The 17,716-nt window shown below is 42.8% G+C and overlaps 1 non-coding gene across 1 annotated transcript; it reads left to right on the top strand.

Annotated features, from left to right (window-relative positions):
• Window positions 1-4,000: 4,000 nt before the first annotated feature.
• Window positions 4,001-4,104, top strand: LOC119874330. The gene has a single exon (XR_005368202.1). It is a non-coding gene; the product is annotated as a U6 spliceosomal RNA (small nuclear RNA).
• Window positions 4,105-17,716: the final 13,612 nt, after the last annotated feature.

Genomic DNA, 17,716 nt, shown 5'->3' with positions numbered 1-17,716 from the left:
GCATCAGGCTCCTCTGCTGGGCGTGGAGCTTAAGATTCTCTCTCTCCCTTTCCCTCTGCCCCTTCCCCAGCTCACTCTCTGTCTCTCTCAAAAATAAATAGATATTTATATAAAATATAAATATAAAAATAAAGATTTATTTATTACTTACTTATAAATATTTTTATTTATTTAGATATTTATTATTTTATTTATTTAAATAAAAAATAAAAAGATCCTCTCAAGAAGAGGGCAGCCCCGGTGGCGCAGCGGTTTAGTGCCGCCTGCAGCCCAGGGCATGATCTGGAGACCCTGGATCGAGTCCCACGTCAGGCTCTCTGCATGGAGCCTGCTCCTCCCTCTGCCTGTGTCTCTGCCTCTCTCTCTCTTTCTCTGCATCTCTATGAATAAATAAATAAAAAATCTTTAAAAAAAAAATTAAAAAAAAAAAAAAAAAAAAAAAAGAAGAGAAAAATACACTCACAGGACACCTGGCCATGATCAACACTGATAAGAGAATAGATTTTTATTCATGCAGCCCCTAAGAAAACTGCTCAGGTACTTCCACCAGCAAGAATTGTGGGCTAGTCAAACCTACTGCTGAGCAACAAGGACGGGCTCATAGACATGCTCTCTGTACATTGTTTTTTGTTTTGTTTTTTTAAGAAAAAAACATTATTTATTTATTCATGAGAGACACAGAGAGAGCGTCAGAGGCACAGGCAGAGGGAGAAGCAGGACTTTTCTTCTCCTCCGATGTGGGACTCGATCCCAGGATCCAGGGATCACACCCTGAGCCAAAGGCAGATGCTCAACCACTGAGCCACCCAGGTACACACCTCTCTGTATCTACATTGTTAAAATGAAAACCACAGGCCCAAAATGGGATCACGTAGGTTAAGGCCCCAAGTTGGTAAACCTAGACTTAGTACCTAACCTAACTGCACTTTCAACCCCCCAGAAATGTGACCTTTAACCAGTCAACACAGGAATTTCCTGTGCAGCCCTAAGAAATTTGCTGATGGCTGCCTTTGGTTCCCCTTAGGAGGGCAACCTTGCATAAAACAATGGATTCTTTGCCCATAAGTTCCTTGTTTCTGCTCCCTCTCTACCTTTAAAACATTTCCTTTTCTATAGCCCTTTGAAGCTCTCCTCTACTTGCTAGATGGGATGCTGTCCTATTGATGAATCAGTTAATAAAACCAATTAGATCTTTAGAAGTTCCTCCATTGAATTTTTGTTATTTAACATCTTAACCCCTCTTCCAGCCCCCCTCACAGCACCAGAGCATCTCAGACCTATGACGGAAAGGTAGTTTCCCACACCACACAACCTCATCACTTACAATTACACTTACATGATGCTACTCAGTCTTCAGCTTTTCTACATTGCACATGCACTCCTTCTGAAATTAGAAAAAATTTAATAAATATGACTTTCTACAAATCAGTAAGTGATGATGCACCATTATCATGTGGCCTACAAGCTTTGTGCCTGTTTCCCCATTGTCTAAAATGAAGATCTCTAAAATCATCCTATTTCAGATGCATTTCACAATATGTTACAAATATCAGAAAACTTTACCCCCTAAACAGTTCAGCATGCATGTCATCAACTAGACTCAATATTGGTTCAGTGTGTTTTTTTTTTTTAATTACACACAGTGAAATGTTTTGACACAAGTCTTGACAAACGCCTACAATACCTCAGCTAGCCAAGATTGTGATGTTGCACAATTTTCTATCTGCCAGTCAGGTAAAGGCTGCTTTGTTAGGGGTTGCAGCTGGGGTGGTGAGAGAAAATCCCATCAGACTCAACATTAGTGAAAAGTGGATACTTGATTTAGCTCAGACCAAAGATGCACTATAGGAATAGAATGTTATGGAAAAATGCCACTTTCCAAAGCATCAAAAATAGTTCCATGTACCAGCTGGGAAGGGTAAGTGGGAGGCATGCAAAACTCACAGGATTAAAATTCAAACAGAAGCTATAGAGACCATAAACTCTGAAAAGGATCTGACTTAAATAGTCTGGGTGCTCAACTGGCTATCTATCTCTACAATTATCTTTTCTTCTTTCTTAGCACCTCCCGCCCCTAACCATGCGTTACTTTTTTTTTTTTTTTAGATTTTATTTATTTATTCATGAGAGACACACAGAGAGAGGCGGAGACATAGGCAGAGGGAGAAGCAGGCTCCATGCAGGGAGCCGGATGCAGAACTCAATCCCAGGACCCCAGAATCACACCTGAGCCGAAGGCAGGCACTCAATTACTGAGGCACCCAGGTGCCCCCTCCAACCATGGGTTACTTTATGTACCTCTGACTCCTGCTACAGGTAGCATACAAAGGTGTGGTTAAGAAATCATTGAAAATACCCACAAGATAACTGACTTAAGATGTCACAACCTAATCCATTGTGTCACGTGGAGTAAAAATCTGTTAACAAAAGAAATGTAGTGTCTAGAAAGGAGAAGACCACAGATCAAGAATATGAGAATGTGTCTCCAGCCCCATCCAGGGGAGATTGTGCTAAGTCCAGTCAAGGCACACATTCCAGTTGGATTTGCATCTAACCCCCTAAGTCAACGTCAGCCACTAACCCATCATCACAGTCATTCCCCTCACTCCCCTTGCTATATGTTTCTCTACTCATTAAGGAGGCTTCTGAAGATACTTGTTTCTCAAGCCCGCAGGAAAGAAAATGCAATGGCCATCTGTCCCAAGCATCTGATCCATTTGGCAATTCCAGATCTCACCATTCTGGTTTGTTAGCAATCTCCTGTGAAGTGGACTAGCAGGATCTGGGCACACATGGGACACTCAGATGTTTTCATTTCTAGATTTCCAATCATGAAAACCAAACTCTAGCTCTAGTATCTCATGCCATTTGGAAATCCTGCCTAAGTGGTCAGCTGAACTTCACTAGCTCACATTGCTGTTGGCTCTCTCCGGCTTTAAGTGCCTAAGACAACAGGAAAACAAGTAAGTAATATACGTAATCTCCTTGCCCAGAGACATTCAAAGGTAGATTCTAATTACCCACCTTCTTTCCCACTCTCCATACCTGGTCCCCTTGATCCCCTTACTCTTTCCTGTCCCACCTCAGCATACATGAACCTCTAGGGTCCTAGTTCCAGGCCAGTTGGTCCCACTTAGTTACCCCCTGAGGCCTCTGCATTGTTGGAGGGGGTACTCTCAGCCTCTCGGGTCCCCATTCACTAAAGGACTCTCACTCCTTCACAGCAAACCTTCCCCGAGACAAATAAAATTTCCCCCAAGAAAAAATTACAAAAACTTCAAATACAGAGAAAAGTTGAAAGAATGATACAGTAAGCACTCATATACTCATCACCTAGATTCTGTAATTGTTAACATTTGTCTGTATGTGCCCCATCCCTTCATCACACATCTACACCTTTCATCAATGAATCCATTCTATTTCTGATGGGATTCAAAGTAAGTTGCAAATATCAGGACACTCCATTCCACTCCTAAACACTTTGGCATGCTTATCATCAACTAGATTCTTTCTGTTTCAGTATTTTTTTAAAGCTTTTATTTATTTGAGAGAGAGAGCATGAGCAGAGGGGGAGGGGAAAAGGGAGAGGGAGAAGCAGACTCTCCATTGAGTAAGGGGCCCGATACCGGGGCTCAATGCCTGAGATCATGACCTGAACCACCCAGGCACCCCTAAGGGCTTTTTTTAAAAACCTTTCTACCCTTTATTCTTGCTAACAAAAATGGTTCATGGGGTACCTAGGTGGCTCAGGCAGTTAAGTGTCAGATTTATGATTTCAAGTCCTGAGATCAAGTCCCAGAATGGAACTCTGCACCAAGTTTGGAGTCTGCTTGAGATTCTCTCCCTGTCCCTCTCCCTCTGCCCCTCCCTGCCACCCCAGCTCTCATGCATGCATGCACTTGTGTGCACAAGCTCTCTCTCTCTAAAAAAAAAAAAACCTAAAATAATTTTTTAAAAGTTCAATTCTTCTTGCACGTTTAGTGTTGTGTTTTGTTACTGTGTGCTCACTTCAGTAGCATATGTACTAAAACTAAAATGATACAGAAATTAGCATGGCCTCTGCACGAGTATCACATGCAAATTTGCAAAACATTCCATATTTTTTTTAAAATTAGCATGGCCTCTGCATGAGTATCACATGCAAATTTGCAAAACATTCCAAATTTTTTTTTAAATTTAAAATTTTTTTTTAAATTTTTAAAAAATTTTTTTTAATTTTTTAAAACTATAATTTTTTTAAAAATTATTTTTTAAAATATTGTGGTAACACCTTACATCCATTAGGATGGCTTCTACCAGAAAATAAATGTTAGGCGTATGGGGACCCTGGTGCACTGTTGATGAATGTAAAGCAGCCACTGTGGAAAACTGTACAGAGCTTCCTCAAAAAATTAGAAATACTGTAAGATCCAGCAATTCCACTTCTGGGGTTATACCCAAAAGGACTGCAGCAGAGTCACAAAGATATATTTGTACATCCATGTTCAGAGCAGCATTAGTCACAATAGCTAAAACGTGGAAGCAATCCAAGTGTCCAGTGGATAAAGAAAATATGGTCTATACATAGAGTGGAATATTATCCAGCCTTAAAAGGGCAGGAAATTCTGACATACGCTACAACCTGGATAAACCTTGGGGACATTATGCTAAGTGAAAGAAACCAAACACAAAGGCAAATCCTGTATGAGTCTACTCACATGTGATACCTCGAGTCATCAAATCCATACAGGTATCAAGTGGAATGATAGTTGCCAGGGGCTGGGGCAAATGGGGAGTTACTGTTTAAATGAAAAAATTTTAGTTTTATACAATGAAGAATTCTGAAGATGGGTGGTTGTACAGCATGAATGTCCTTTTTTAAAAATATTTTAATTATTTATTCATGAGAGACAGAGAGAGAGAGAGAGGCAGAAACATAAGCAGAGGGAAAAGCAAACTCCCCACAAGGAGCCCAATGTGGGACTCGATCCTGGATCCCAGGATCACATCCTGAGCTGGAGGCAGACACTCAACCACTGAGCCACTCAGGTGTCCCCATGAATGCCCTTAATAGCACCAAACTATACACATAAAAATGGTTAAGATGGTCAATTTTCATATGTTTTTCACTGCATTAAAAAATTGGAAAAGGCAGCCTGGATGGCTCAGCGGTTTAGCACCGCTTTCAGCCCCAGGCGTGATCTGGAGACCCAGGACCGAGTCCCACATCGGGGTCCCTGCATGGAGTCTGCTTCTCCCTCTGCCTGTGTCTCTGCCTCCCTCTCTGTGTGTCTCTCATGAATAAATAAATTAAATATTTTTTAATTGGAAAAAAATAAAAAATAAATTTTAAAAAATTGGAAAATTGGGGGCACCTGGGTGGCTCAGTAGGTTAAGCATCTGCCTTTGGCTCAGGCCATGATCCTAAGGTCCTGAGATGGAGCCCTGTGTCAGGCTCCCTGCTCAGCAGGGGGTCTGCTTCTTCCTCTCCCCTTGCCTGCAGTTTCCCCTGCTTGCCCTCTCTCTCTCTCTCTCTCTGTCAAATAAACAAATAAAATATTTTTTTAAAAATTGGAAAATTGCATATGAAAGGTTTTTTTTAAAGACTTTATTTATTCATGAGAGACAGAGGGAGAAGCAGGCTCCACACAGGGAACCCGATGTGGGACTTGATCCCAGGACCCCAGGATCATGTCTTGGGCCAAAGGCAGGCACTAAACCACTGAGCCACCCAAGCTTCCCATATGAAAGGCTTTATTTTTTTTTAAGATTTTATTTATTTATTCATGATAGTCACACAGAGAGAGACAGAGACACAGGCAGAGGGAGAAGCAGGCTCCATGCAGGGAGCCCGACGTGGGATTCGATCCCGGGTCTCCAGGATCGCACCCCGGGCCAAAGGCAGGCGCCAAACCGCTGCGCCACCCAGGGATCCTGAAAGGCTTTAATATGAGTTTTGACAAAGACGTATAACAGTGTAACCCAACTCCTATGAGGAAAGAACATTTCCATCACCCAGAAACTTCCTTCAAGTGTTCCCACTTTTTTAAAAATCAGATTTAAAAAACAGATGCATTTTAGGGCATCTGGGTGGCTCAGTCAGTTAAGCACCTGATTTGATCTCAGCTCAGGTCTTGATCTCAGGGTCCTGAGTTCAGGCCTCATACTGGGCTCCACACAGGGTGTGGAGCCTACTTAAGAAACACATACACACACACACACACACACACACACACAAATGTGTTTCCCCTGTTCTAGAACTTTATAAAATTGGAATCATCAAGTATCATCATGTACATATTCTTCTGGGTAAGGTTTCATTCACTCAGCATTTTTTTGAGATTTATCCATATTGTATATACATGTATATTCATCCATGTACATCAGTAGTTTGTTCTTTTATACAACTAAGTTATATTTCAACATATGAATATACCATAATCCTCCTGGGTTTTTTAAAGACTTTATTTATTTATTCATGAGAGACACAGAGAGAGAGAGAGGCACAGGCACAGGCAGAGGGAGAAGCAGGCTCCATGCAGGGAGCCCGAGGTGGGACTCGATCCCAGGTCTCCAGGATCAGGCCCTGGGCCGAAGGCGGTGCTAAACCGCTGAGCCACCCGAGCTGCCCCATAATTGTTTGTTGATGGACACTTGGACTGTTCCAAGTTCTTGGATATTACAAGTGAAGTTGTTATAAACATCCACGTATAAGTGTTTTTGAAAATACATGTTTTTGTTTGTTTTGGTTAAATACCTAGAAGAATTACTATGTCGTAGGATGTTGTAATTCTTGATGTGACTGGATTTAGGTCCACCATTCTGCTACTTGTTTTCTGTTTGTCCTGCATGGTTTTTGTTCCTCTAGCCCTCCTTTCCTATCTTCTTTGGAGTGAACTACATTTTTTTAAAGACTCTATTTATTTGACAGGGGGAGAACCAGAGAGCACAAGCAGGGAGAGCAGCAGAGGGAGAGGAAGAAGTAGGCTCCTCGCTGAACAGGGAGTGGGATGTGGGCTTGATCCCAGGACCCTAGGATCATGACCTGAGCTGAAGGCAGATACTTAACCAACTGAGCCACCCAGGAGCCCCTGAAGACAACTATATTTTTAAATTCCATTTTAACTTCTCCATTGTCTTTTTAACTATACATTGCTACTTTTTTTAAATTGAAGTGAAATTTACATAATATAAAGTTAACCAATTTAAAATGTTCAATTCAGGGACACCTGGGTGGCTCAGTGGTTGAGCGTCTGCCTTTGGCTCAGGTTGTGATCCCGGGGTCCTGAGATCAAGTCCTGCATCAGGCTTACCATGGGAAGTCTGCTTCTCCCTCTGCCAATGTCTTTGCCTCTCTCTCTCTCTGTCTCTCATGAAAAAATAAAATCTTTAAAAAGTATAAAATAAAATGTTCAATTCAGTGGCATTTAGTGCATTCACGAAGTTGTGCAATCACGATTTCTATCCTGTTCTAAAATATTTCCATCTTCCCAAAATAAAACTCCACCCACGAAGCAATCTCTCTCTATTCTCCTCTTCCTAAGTGACTGTCTACCACAAGTCTACATTGTCTCTGTGGATTGGCCTACCATGAACATTCCACATAAATGGAATCATGTGGAATATGTGGCCTATTGTGCTCAACTTCTTTCAATTAGTATAATGTTTTCCAGGATCATCCACATGGTATCATGTATCAGTACTTCATTTCCTCTTCCAGCAGTCATAATTCCATTGCATGTATACACCACATTTGGTTTATCCATTCCTCCACCAATGAACATTTGGATTGTTTTTAGCTTTTGACTATTGTGAATAATGCTGCTGATTGTATTATTTTTGACTGTTTGCTCTAAAGGAGCCATTATCAAGCATTTTGGTTTCAGGACCCTTTTATACTCATAAAAGGTATTGAAGATCCCCAAAGACCTTTTATGGTCTTTATGGGGGAGAAAATACAGATATACAGATACATGAAAGTAAACTGAAAATTTTTTAAATATTTAAATATTTTATGTTAACATAAAGTGTTTTTATGAAAAATATATTTTTAAATATATTTTAAAAATTAATCAGAAGAGAGGCACTGTTTTATGTTTTTGCAAATCTCTTGAATGTCTGGCTTAATAAAAGACAGATGGATACTCATATCAACTTCTGCATTCAATCTGGCGTGATAGGCTGTTTGGGTTGGCATACAGGAAGAAAATACAACCTTATATACATATGTTATTGGAAAAAGGAGGACCTTGCAACCCTCCTGAACTGCTTTCGGGGATCCCCCAAAGTCTTCATGTCACACTTTACGAACCATTGCTCTAAGGATTTCACTACATACCCTTAACTTTTCAGACTCCACTTAGAGTGAAACGGCTGGGCCACTGGGGCTGCCCTCTTTCTTTCTCTCTCTCTCTCTCTCTCTCTCTCTCTTTTAAGATTTATTTCTTTATTTAGGGGGGAGCAAAGGAAGAAGGAGAGGAAAAGAATCCTTGAGCAGGGATCCCTGGGTGGCGCAGCGGTTTGGTGCCTGCCTTTGGCCCGGGGTGCGATCCTGGAGACCCAGGATCGAATCCCACGTCGGGCTCCCGGTGCATGGAGCCTGCTTCTCCCTCTGCCTGTGTCTCTGCCTCTCTCTCTCTCTCTCTTTGTGCGACTATCATGTATAAACAAAAAATAAAAAAATAAAAAAAATAAAAAAGAACCCTTGAGCAGACTCCTTGCTGCGCATAGACCACCATATAGCTCAATCAATCCCAGAATCCTGAGATCATGATCCAAGCCAAACCAAGAGCTGGATGCTCAAATGACTGAGGCACCCAGGCTCCCCCAAGTCTTTCTTTTTTTTATTTAAATATGGTTGACAGGGGTGCCTAGGTGGCTCAGTGATTGAGCGGCTGCCTTTGGCTCAGGACGTGATCCTGAGGTCCTGGGATCAAGTCCTGGCTTCTCCCTCTACCTGTGTCTCTGCCTGTCTTTCTATGTCTCCCATGAATAAATAAATAAAATCTTAAAAAAAAGAGAGAGAGAGAGAGAGAGATAATTGACATACGACACTGTGTTAGTTTCAGGTGCATAACATATTACTTTCAATATTTGTATACATTGAGATATTTATATATGTGATCATCACAATAAATCTAGTTACCATCTGTCCCCTTACAGAGTCACGAAAAAGTTATTTTTACCTCAAATCTTAAATGAGCAGCCAACACTATCAGCCAATCTACTACACTTCCCTAAATCTCCTTCAAGAAGTTTTTCAAGGCAGAGGTGCCTGGGTGGTTCAGTTGTTAAGTGTCTGCCTTTGGCTCAGGTCTTGATCTCAGGGTCCTAGGATGGAGTCCTGCATGGAGCCCCACCCCACATCAAGCCACACCCTGCATTAAGCCCCATATCCAGCTCCCTGCTGAGCAGGGAGTCTGCTTCTCCCTCTCCCTCTGACCCAACCCTCTGCTCGTGTGCTCTCTCTTTCAAATAAATAAAATCTTTAAGAAAAAATAAAAAAGAATCAAATGCATGTTTAAAATAAAAGAAAAGGGGCTTTTCAAGGCAGCAATTTCATCTCTTCACCTCACTACATGTTCACTAAGGAAACAGACGCAGGAGAAGGAGCACTCCCTGGCTTTTCCAACCCTAGCTCCGCAATCTACTAGCAGTGGTATCCAGATTTCCTTCCCTTGCTAATAGTAGTGTCGCAGCTCCTGACTCTGGCCTATTTCTCCCTTTTATACTGAATTTTTCTCTCTCTTTTTCTTTTAAGATTTTATTTATTTATTCACGAGAGACACAGAGAGAGAGACAGAGACACAGGCAGAGGGAGAAGCAGGCTCCCCATGGGGAGCCTGATGTGGGACTCAATCCCAAGACCCCTGGATCATGACCTGAACCAAAGGCAGATAGATACTCAGCCGCTAAGCCACCCAGGTGCCCCTGTACTGAATTTTTCAATCTCTTCAAATACTTAAAAACTTTGCCACTGTAAAAGTCCTCTCCTTCTCTGGCTTTATCAGTTTCTTCTCTGTACTGGATCATACCTATCTGCCCAAAAACAAGCCTTAATGTGGCCATTCTTAAAAAGAAATGAACACAGAAAAAAGAGAGGGAATGAGATAGATCGACCCCTTGGGCCCAGAGCTCCTTCCAACCTCTACTATATTTTTCTGCTTCTCTTCCCTGCAAATTCCCTCCAGAGTTGCCTATATTTCTGGGGCCCGCCTTCTCAACTCCCCCCACCCTCGCCTCCAGCCCTTCTCACCACCTTGGCCCTTCTTTCCCACGAGTCCACTGAAATTTCTGCAATCTCTCCCAGTCCATTGGTCAGGTCTCCACTCTCATCTTGCCCAACACTCAATACAACTGGCCATTCTCTCCTTCTACAACATCATCTCTTCTTGACATTTTGGTGTGACCACCCTCTTTCTAGTTTTCCTCCTGGCCTCCAGTGCTTTTTCAAGCTTCCCAGCTGGCTCTCCTCGTCTGGCTCCCCAGGACACAGCTGAGAACTGACTCTCTTTGCTTCTCCTTCATCTCACTCTTCTACTAGGTGATCTTCTCTCATCCAGGACCACAGATGTACTAGTGACTCCCAAATTTATAGCTGTAGCTCTGACTTGCCTCTCTGCTCGACTTTTTTTTTTCTCTGCTCGACTTTTATACCCATCGGGTGACATCTCCACTAAGATGTCCAAACTTAAACTTAATATATCCAAAGCAAACTCTTGTTTTCCCTTCCAGAGACCTTCTCCTTCTGCAGACTTTCCCATGCCAGTGAATGGCACCACACACACCCCCACCCCAGTTCCTCAGCTCTTAAACTTAGAATGAGTCTCCTCCCTCCTTCACAGCATCCCATCCATTAGCATCAATAGCTGTCTCCACAGATAGCCTGAATCCAGCAACTTCTTCTATTCTCTGCTGCTTCAGTCTTGTCCACCACCTCTCTCCTGGACAACACCATCCTAATAGACATTCCTGCTTCCCCTCCTGCTCTCATAGTCCAAGCTTTCACGGTGGAATGATCTTTCAAAAGTATAAATCAGATCATGTCACTTCCATGCTTAAAATCCTCTAATGAAGGGGTGCCTGAGGGGTTAGTTGGTTAAGCATCTGACCCTTGATTTTGGCTCAAGTCATGGTCTCAGGGTCATGAGTCTGAGTCCCACATTGGACTCCGTGCTGGATGTGGAGCCTGCTTGAGATTCTCTCTCTCCCTCTGCCCCCCCCTCCTGCTCGCTCGTGTGCGCACATGCACCCTACCTCTAAGGAAAAAAACTTCTAATGGAACACTTTATCTGTAAATAGATATTTTTCCTATCTCTGTCCTCCATAAAAAACTAGAAACAAAGACCAACTCAATAGCTATGAGCATCCCAGCACCCAGTTTGTTGTTTGGAAATGTCATTCCCTACCAAAAGTAACCAGGGCTTTTGGAAATGGCTGTTTCCAAGTCTGAGACAAAAAATGTACAATGTGAGCCAGAAATATCTTGTCATAACAGAAAGTAAGGAACCTATCAATGACTACCAGGATCATGACAAAAAGACTTGGAAGTCAAATCAAAGAAAATCTTGCTGAGGAAAGATGGAACAATCTTAGTTTTAATAGAGATAACAATTGCAATGGACTGAAATCATCAAAAATGCTGCAGTTCATAATTTATACTGAAAAACATAATAGATCACCTTTGAAGGGTGATAGGAAACAAATTCGCTATCTTAAAAGCTGATTAACTTAATAGAGAAAAATCAAGCATGTATCCTGCCTTTTCTACATTAACTGTACCACTGGTGAAAAAAAAAAAAAAAAAAACAAGATTAGAGGAAGTATCTCTTTTTAGAAAGATTCCAACTGATAAATGAAAAAGAAATGATAGAATATAAATATCACCATGTGGCACCATTCACTGAATTAACAGATACAGACATTTTGTGTATGTTGCTACTAAGATCAAAGAAAAACAACCAGGGATCCCTGGGTGGCGCAGCGGTTTGGCGCCTGCCTTTGGCCCAGGGCGTGATCCTGGAGACCCGGGATCGAATCCCACATCAGGCTCCCGATGCATGGAGCCTGCTTTTCCCTATGCCTGTGTCTCTGCCTCTCTCTCTCTCTCTGTGTGACTATCATAAATTAAAAAAAAAAAAATTAAAAAAAAAAAAGAAAGAAAAACAACCAGACACAGGGACGCCTGCGTGGCTCAGTGGTTGAGCATCTGCTTTCGGCTCAGGGTGTGATCCCAGGTCTGGGGATCAACTTCCTGCGAGGAGCCTGCTTCTCCCTCTGTCTATGTCTCTGCCTCTCCCTCTGTGTCTCTCAAGAATAAATAAATATAATATTTTAAAAAAGAAAGAAAGAAGAAAGAAAGAAAAGAAAGCCAGACATCAATGTGCTCTCTGATGAAAGAGTACACTACAATGTAGAGTATCACCAAAGTGATCCAAACCTGTGTCAGATTATGTTTCCGGATCTAGGTGCTAACTTGATTGAAATAAGAGAGGGCAGAAAATGTTGAATGAGTTCAACACTGAATATGCAGTCAGCAAAAACAGACTGAAAAATTCTACACACCATAAGGAAAAGAAGGAGATTAAGAGGAAATCCACAGATAAAAAGACTGAAAGTGTATTTTAAGAAAGCTTTTTAAAATGCATCTAAGGGGGCACCTGCGTGGCTCAGTAGGTTAGGCGTCTGCCTTCAGCTCAGGTCATGATCCCAGGGTCCTGGGATAGAGCCATGTCAGGCTCCCTGCTCAGCCTGGATTCTGACTCTCCCTATCTCTCTCCCTCTGCTTCTCTTGCTTGCTTGCTTGTACTCTCCCTCTCTGTCTCTCAAATAAATAAATAAGATCTTTAAAAAAAATTAAAAATAAAAATAAATAAAATGCATCTAGGGATGTATATTTGGGTGATAAAACTGTAAAGACACCCCAAATCATAATTACTATGAAAGTGAGGGAAAGTGAGGGTTCCTTTCAGAAGAGGGAACGTGGTTGGGTAGGGGGAGAGTCCAAGGAGAGCTTCTGGGGTTGCTGCAAAGTTTTATTTTGTGACCTGGATGGTGAATACAAAGATGTTTGCCTTCTAATAATTAAGCTATACATTTGATTTGGTTGACTTTTCTACATCTGTGTTTTATTATGTGATTTAGTGGGGGGGTGGGTAGTACAAAAACAAAAACAAAACAAAAACAAAAAATCTCTAACACAGGGACTGGCCATCTTTTTCCAAAGGACCAGATAGAGAATATTTTAGATTTTCCTGGCAAGAGGCGAATCGAGGATGTTATGTAGGTACTTACATATAACCATTAAAAATGTAGTTATTAAAAAAAATAATAAAAAATAAAAATAAAAATGTAGTTATTTAGGGCAGCCCGGGTGGCTCAGCAGTTTAGCACCGCCTTCAGTCCAGGGCGTGATCCTGGAGACCTAAGATCGAGTCCCACATCAGGCTCCCTGCATGGAGCCTGCTTCTCCCTCTGCCTGTGTCTCTGCCTCTCTCTCTCTCTCTCTCTCTATCTCTCATGAATAAATAAATAAATAAATCTTTAAAAAATTTATAATAAAAATTAAAATTTAGTCATTTAAAAAATGAATATGGACAAACAGGGCATTGCCACACTGAGGCTCCACTAATCACTGAATTCCTGATACCAGGGGGCTCCTATCTGTGGAACCCACACCCCCACACCCTCGCCGGTCCTCACGGGCAAGGCTCTGCTCCCATCCCCTGCCCTTGCTCCCCTCAGCCTCCCCGTCTCTTAGCAACAGGAGGACGCAGGTCCCCACCTTGACCCAAGCTGAAGTTGGTGGCAGCAAGCATGAACACGGGGAGGCCCCCCACTCCCCCCCAGCTCCACCCACTTGCTCGGGGAGAAAGGGGAGTGAGGCCAAGAACATCCAAACCTTAGGACCCTGCCCCAAGCAAAAGCCTATGTCCCGACTCTTGCCACAAGTCCTCTACCACAGCCTTGTCACTCAGGGTAAGGTCTCCTAGGCTAAGGCCAGCAAGAGCACCACCCAGGAGCCTAGTTGATACACAGAATTTCAAGCTTACCCAGACCTACTGAGTCAGTGTCTGTGTTTTTAACAAGATCCCATGAAATCTCTATGCATACTAATATTTGACAAGTGTTGCTTTCACAATCGAGATAAGTCAAAGCCATAAATAAATAAACAAAACTAGAAATACCTCTTATGGGAACTTTTCACCTCGACACTAAAAGACAGCTTTTATGATGAGGAAGTTCCCAAAGCTGAGTTCCCTATGATCAGTAAGAGTAAAAATTCCCTTGTGTCTCCTCTGACCATCAGTCCAGGACAGAATGCATCACTGACCTCAGGTTCCTGCTCTCAAAGCCAATGGGGAAATCAGGAAGGACAATTTCCATTCCCAGAATAAGGGCGTTGCTTCTCACAAATGAGGCAAAAAGAGAAGGCACAAAGAATGGGCGTCTTGGACCTGCCAAGATAAGTAAGCCAAACAACAAGACAAAGGCAATCCCAGACCCAGGGAAAGCAGCACCCAAACCCAGCTGAACAGCTCCCAGGAAACCGACCAAATTTTGCCTTTTATACCCCAAAATGAAATTCTTACAAATACTAAGACAGATGAAAAGTACTGCCGAGAGAAGCTCCCAGGTCAGTAACTTCCCAGTCGGGTGAGTTCTCTCCATATGTATGTATCTTGAGAAACTGCAGACCTTAAGCTTCACTTCCTCATCAGAGGACAGTGGCAAATCAGAACATCACAATTCTAAAAGACCTACTTGACTTCACTGGGGAAAAAAAGAGACTGACTACCAGAGAGTATCACTTTTTTTTTTTAAAGATTTTATTTATTTATTCATGAGAGACACAGAGAGGCAGAGTCACAGGCAGAAGGAGAAGCAGGCTCCCCGCGGGGAGCCCAATGCAGGACTCGATCCAGGACCCCAGGATCATGACCTGTGCTGAAGGCAGACGCTCAATCACTGAGCCACCCAGGTTCCCCAAGAATACCACATTTAAAGAAAAGAGAGGGATCCCTGGGTGGCGCAGCGGTTTAGCGCCTGCCTTTGGCCCAGGGCGCGATCCTGGAGACCCGGGATCGAATCCCATGTCGGGCTCCCGGTGAATGGAGCCTGCTTCTCCCTCTGCCTGTGTCTCTGCCTCTCTCTCTCTCTGTGTGACTATCATAAATAAATAAAAATTAAAAAAAAAATAAAAAAAAAAAAAAAAGAAAAGAGAACGATCATTTTTTAGTGGCAGGGACAAAATAGTAAGATGGAGGAAAAACCCTTCTTCAAACAGAACTCAAGAAATACATTTCCAAAAATCCACAATACATGCTATAACATGGGATAAACCTTGAAGATATGCTAAGTGAAAGAAAACAGTTACATGGGATGCCTGTGTGGTTCAGTGATTGAGCGTCTGCCTTTGGCTCAGGTCATGATCTGGGGATCCTGGGATCACTTCCCACATCAGGCTGCTTCTCCCTCTGCCTATGTCTCCGCCTCTCTCTGTGTCTCTCATGAATAAATAAATAAAATCTTAAAAAAAAAAAAAAGAAGCTAGTTACAAAAGACCATATATTGTAATTCTATTTATATGAAATGTTCAGAATAGGGAAATCTACAGAGACAAAGTAGATTAAAAGATGCCTAGGCCTGAGAGGGCTGGGGGCTGCTTAACAGGTAAAGGTTGTAAGGTTTCTTTTGGTGGTGATGAAAGTGTGCTGAGAATGATTATGATGATGACTCTGAATGTACTGAAAGCCACTGAATTGGTGCACTTTAAATGGGTGAATTGTAAGGTATGTGAATTATATTTCAATAAAGCTGTTTGGAAAAATAATCCACGGCTCCACACCGGATTCACGTTTGTCCAAACACAGAGTCCCTGTGGCACCTGGGTGGCTGTTGGCAAAGTATCTGACTCTTGTTTTCACCTCAGCTCATGATTCAGGATCGTGAGATAGCCTCGAGTCAGACTCCACACTCAACAGAGTCAGCTTGACATGCTTTCCCCTCTCTCTCCCTCCCCTCTGCTCCTCCTCCTGCTTTCTAAAATTAATAAACAAAATCTAAAAACCTTCTGGAAAAAATCTGAAAAAGAAAGGTGACATCAGTACTGGTTGGAGGCCCCAGCTAGATTTTCTCTAGCAAAACACTCCCATCTCAGTTTGGGGAAGAATTTCACAGTCTTGTCTCAAGATCATCAATCTCATAGAAATCCCCATCTGGCTTTGGGTTCCTGTTCCAAAAACATTGGAAAAACCAAAACAGGCAAAACACACTTTCAAAACAACTCCTTTAATTTACATGGGCAAGGGAAGAAACAGAGGATCTTGGGATGGATGCTACGCGCTCTGTCAGAATACAATGTTGATAATTCACTATTGCTATAGAAACTCAAGTCCAAAAAAAGACTACACATTTCCCAAAGAAACCATGTTTCAAAAGTCCCTAAAGAACATAACTCATAAAGAACGATCAAAAGACCACGGTGGTTAGCTAAGGCCTTGTAGGTGACCACCCTGATTACAGCTCTGCGGCCCCCGTTGGGCTTTTTTTCTCTTCTTAACCTGTTTAATTTCCCAAACCAAGAGCAGAGGTTATCATGAGAAGCCCCATGAGGACCCTGGCTGTACCCTCAAGGGCCTGTGCCGGCTTTTCGGTCACAGCTGTTACCATGGAGAAAAAGACAGAAGCAGGAGGTGGAACAGGTATCTCTCTTGCCCTAATGCAAAACACACAAATCCCTAGGGCATTGGGAAGCCGAGAGAGAAATCTGTGCCGCTGTTGGTCAACAGCTTCTTCTTGCACTGACAACCTGGATTCTCTCTAATCCCCAGGCAAATCAAAAGACCAAACGTTGGGACACCTGGGTGGCTCAGCGGTTGAGTGTCTGTCATCGGCTCAGGGCCTGGTCCCGGTTCAGGGATCGAGTCCCACATCTGGCTCCCCACAGGGAGCCTGCTTCTCCCTCTCTGCCTCTCTCTGTGTCTCTCACGAATAAATAAATAAAATATTTTAAAACAAGTAAAAGATCAAATGTTATTAAGCAATTAATAACGGAGCAGATGCTGTTTGGCTTCTGTCTCCACTAGACTCCTGTCCCAAAGGGCCTGCTTTGGTCCCTAAGAACAAAAGGGCAAAGGGCTTTGGCAAGTCTCTGGGAGGGTGCCTGGCACATAGCTGATATTCAATATGTATTTACTGAATGCTTCTTGAATGAATGCTGGTATTACCTCTCTTGGTGCTACTTCAGCCTTCCTCCCTCAGCCTGGAAACACAAACACACACACGCAGTTGAATCCCGGCCTGTTCACTGCAATTCCAGCTGCAACCTTGCAAAATTAATAAACCTAACAATTACTACAATACAGATCTCTGGAGAGCAAGGGATTTTGGTTAATGTTGTGACTAATATACACCTTAAGGGCCTAAAACAATGCCTGGCACTAGGCTCTAAATCAGCATTTGTTTGGGGCGCCTGGGTGGCTCAGCGGTTGGGCGTCTGCCTTCGGCTCAGGGCGTGATCCTGGGGTCCCGGGATCAAGTCCTGCATCGGGCTCCCTGCGGGGAGCCTACTACTCCCTCTGCCCACGTCTCTCTACCTCTCTCTCTCTCTCTCATGAATATATAAGTAAATCTTAATAAATATGACAAATTCATTAAGGGCCTACTACATGCCGGGCAGCTGTGCTAGCTAGGCCTACTCCTGCTGAAGTCACTTCCACCCAGGAGCCAGAGGTTG

This window comes from Canis lupus, chromosome 12 (assembly GCF_011100685.1).
Source record: "Canis lupus familiaris isolate Mischka breed German Shepherd chromosome 12, alternate assembly UU_Cfam_GSD_1.0, whole genome shotgun sequence".
NCBI lineage: Eukaryota > Metazoa > Chordata > Mammalia > Carnivora > Canidae > Canis > Canis lupus.
Note: the sequence above shows the minus strand (reverse complement) of the source record. Positions and strands in the feature narration are given on the sequence as shown.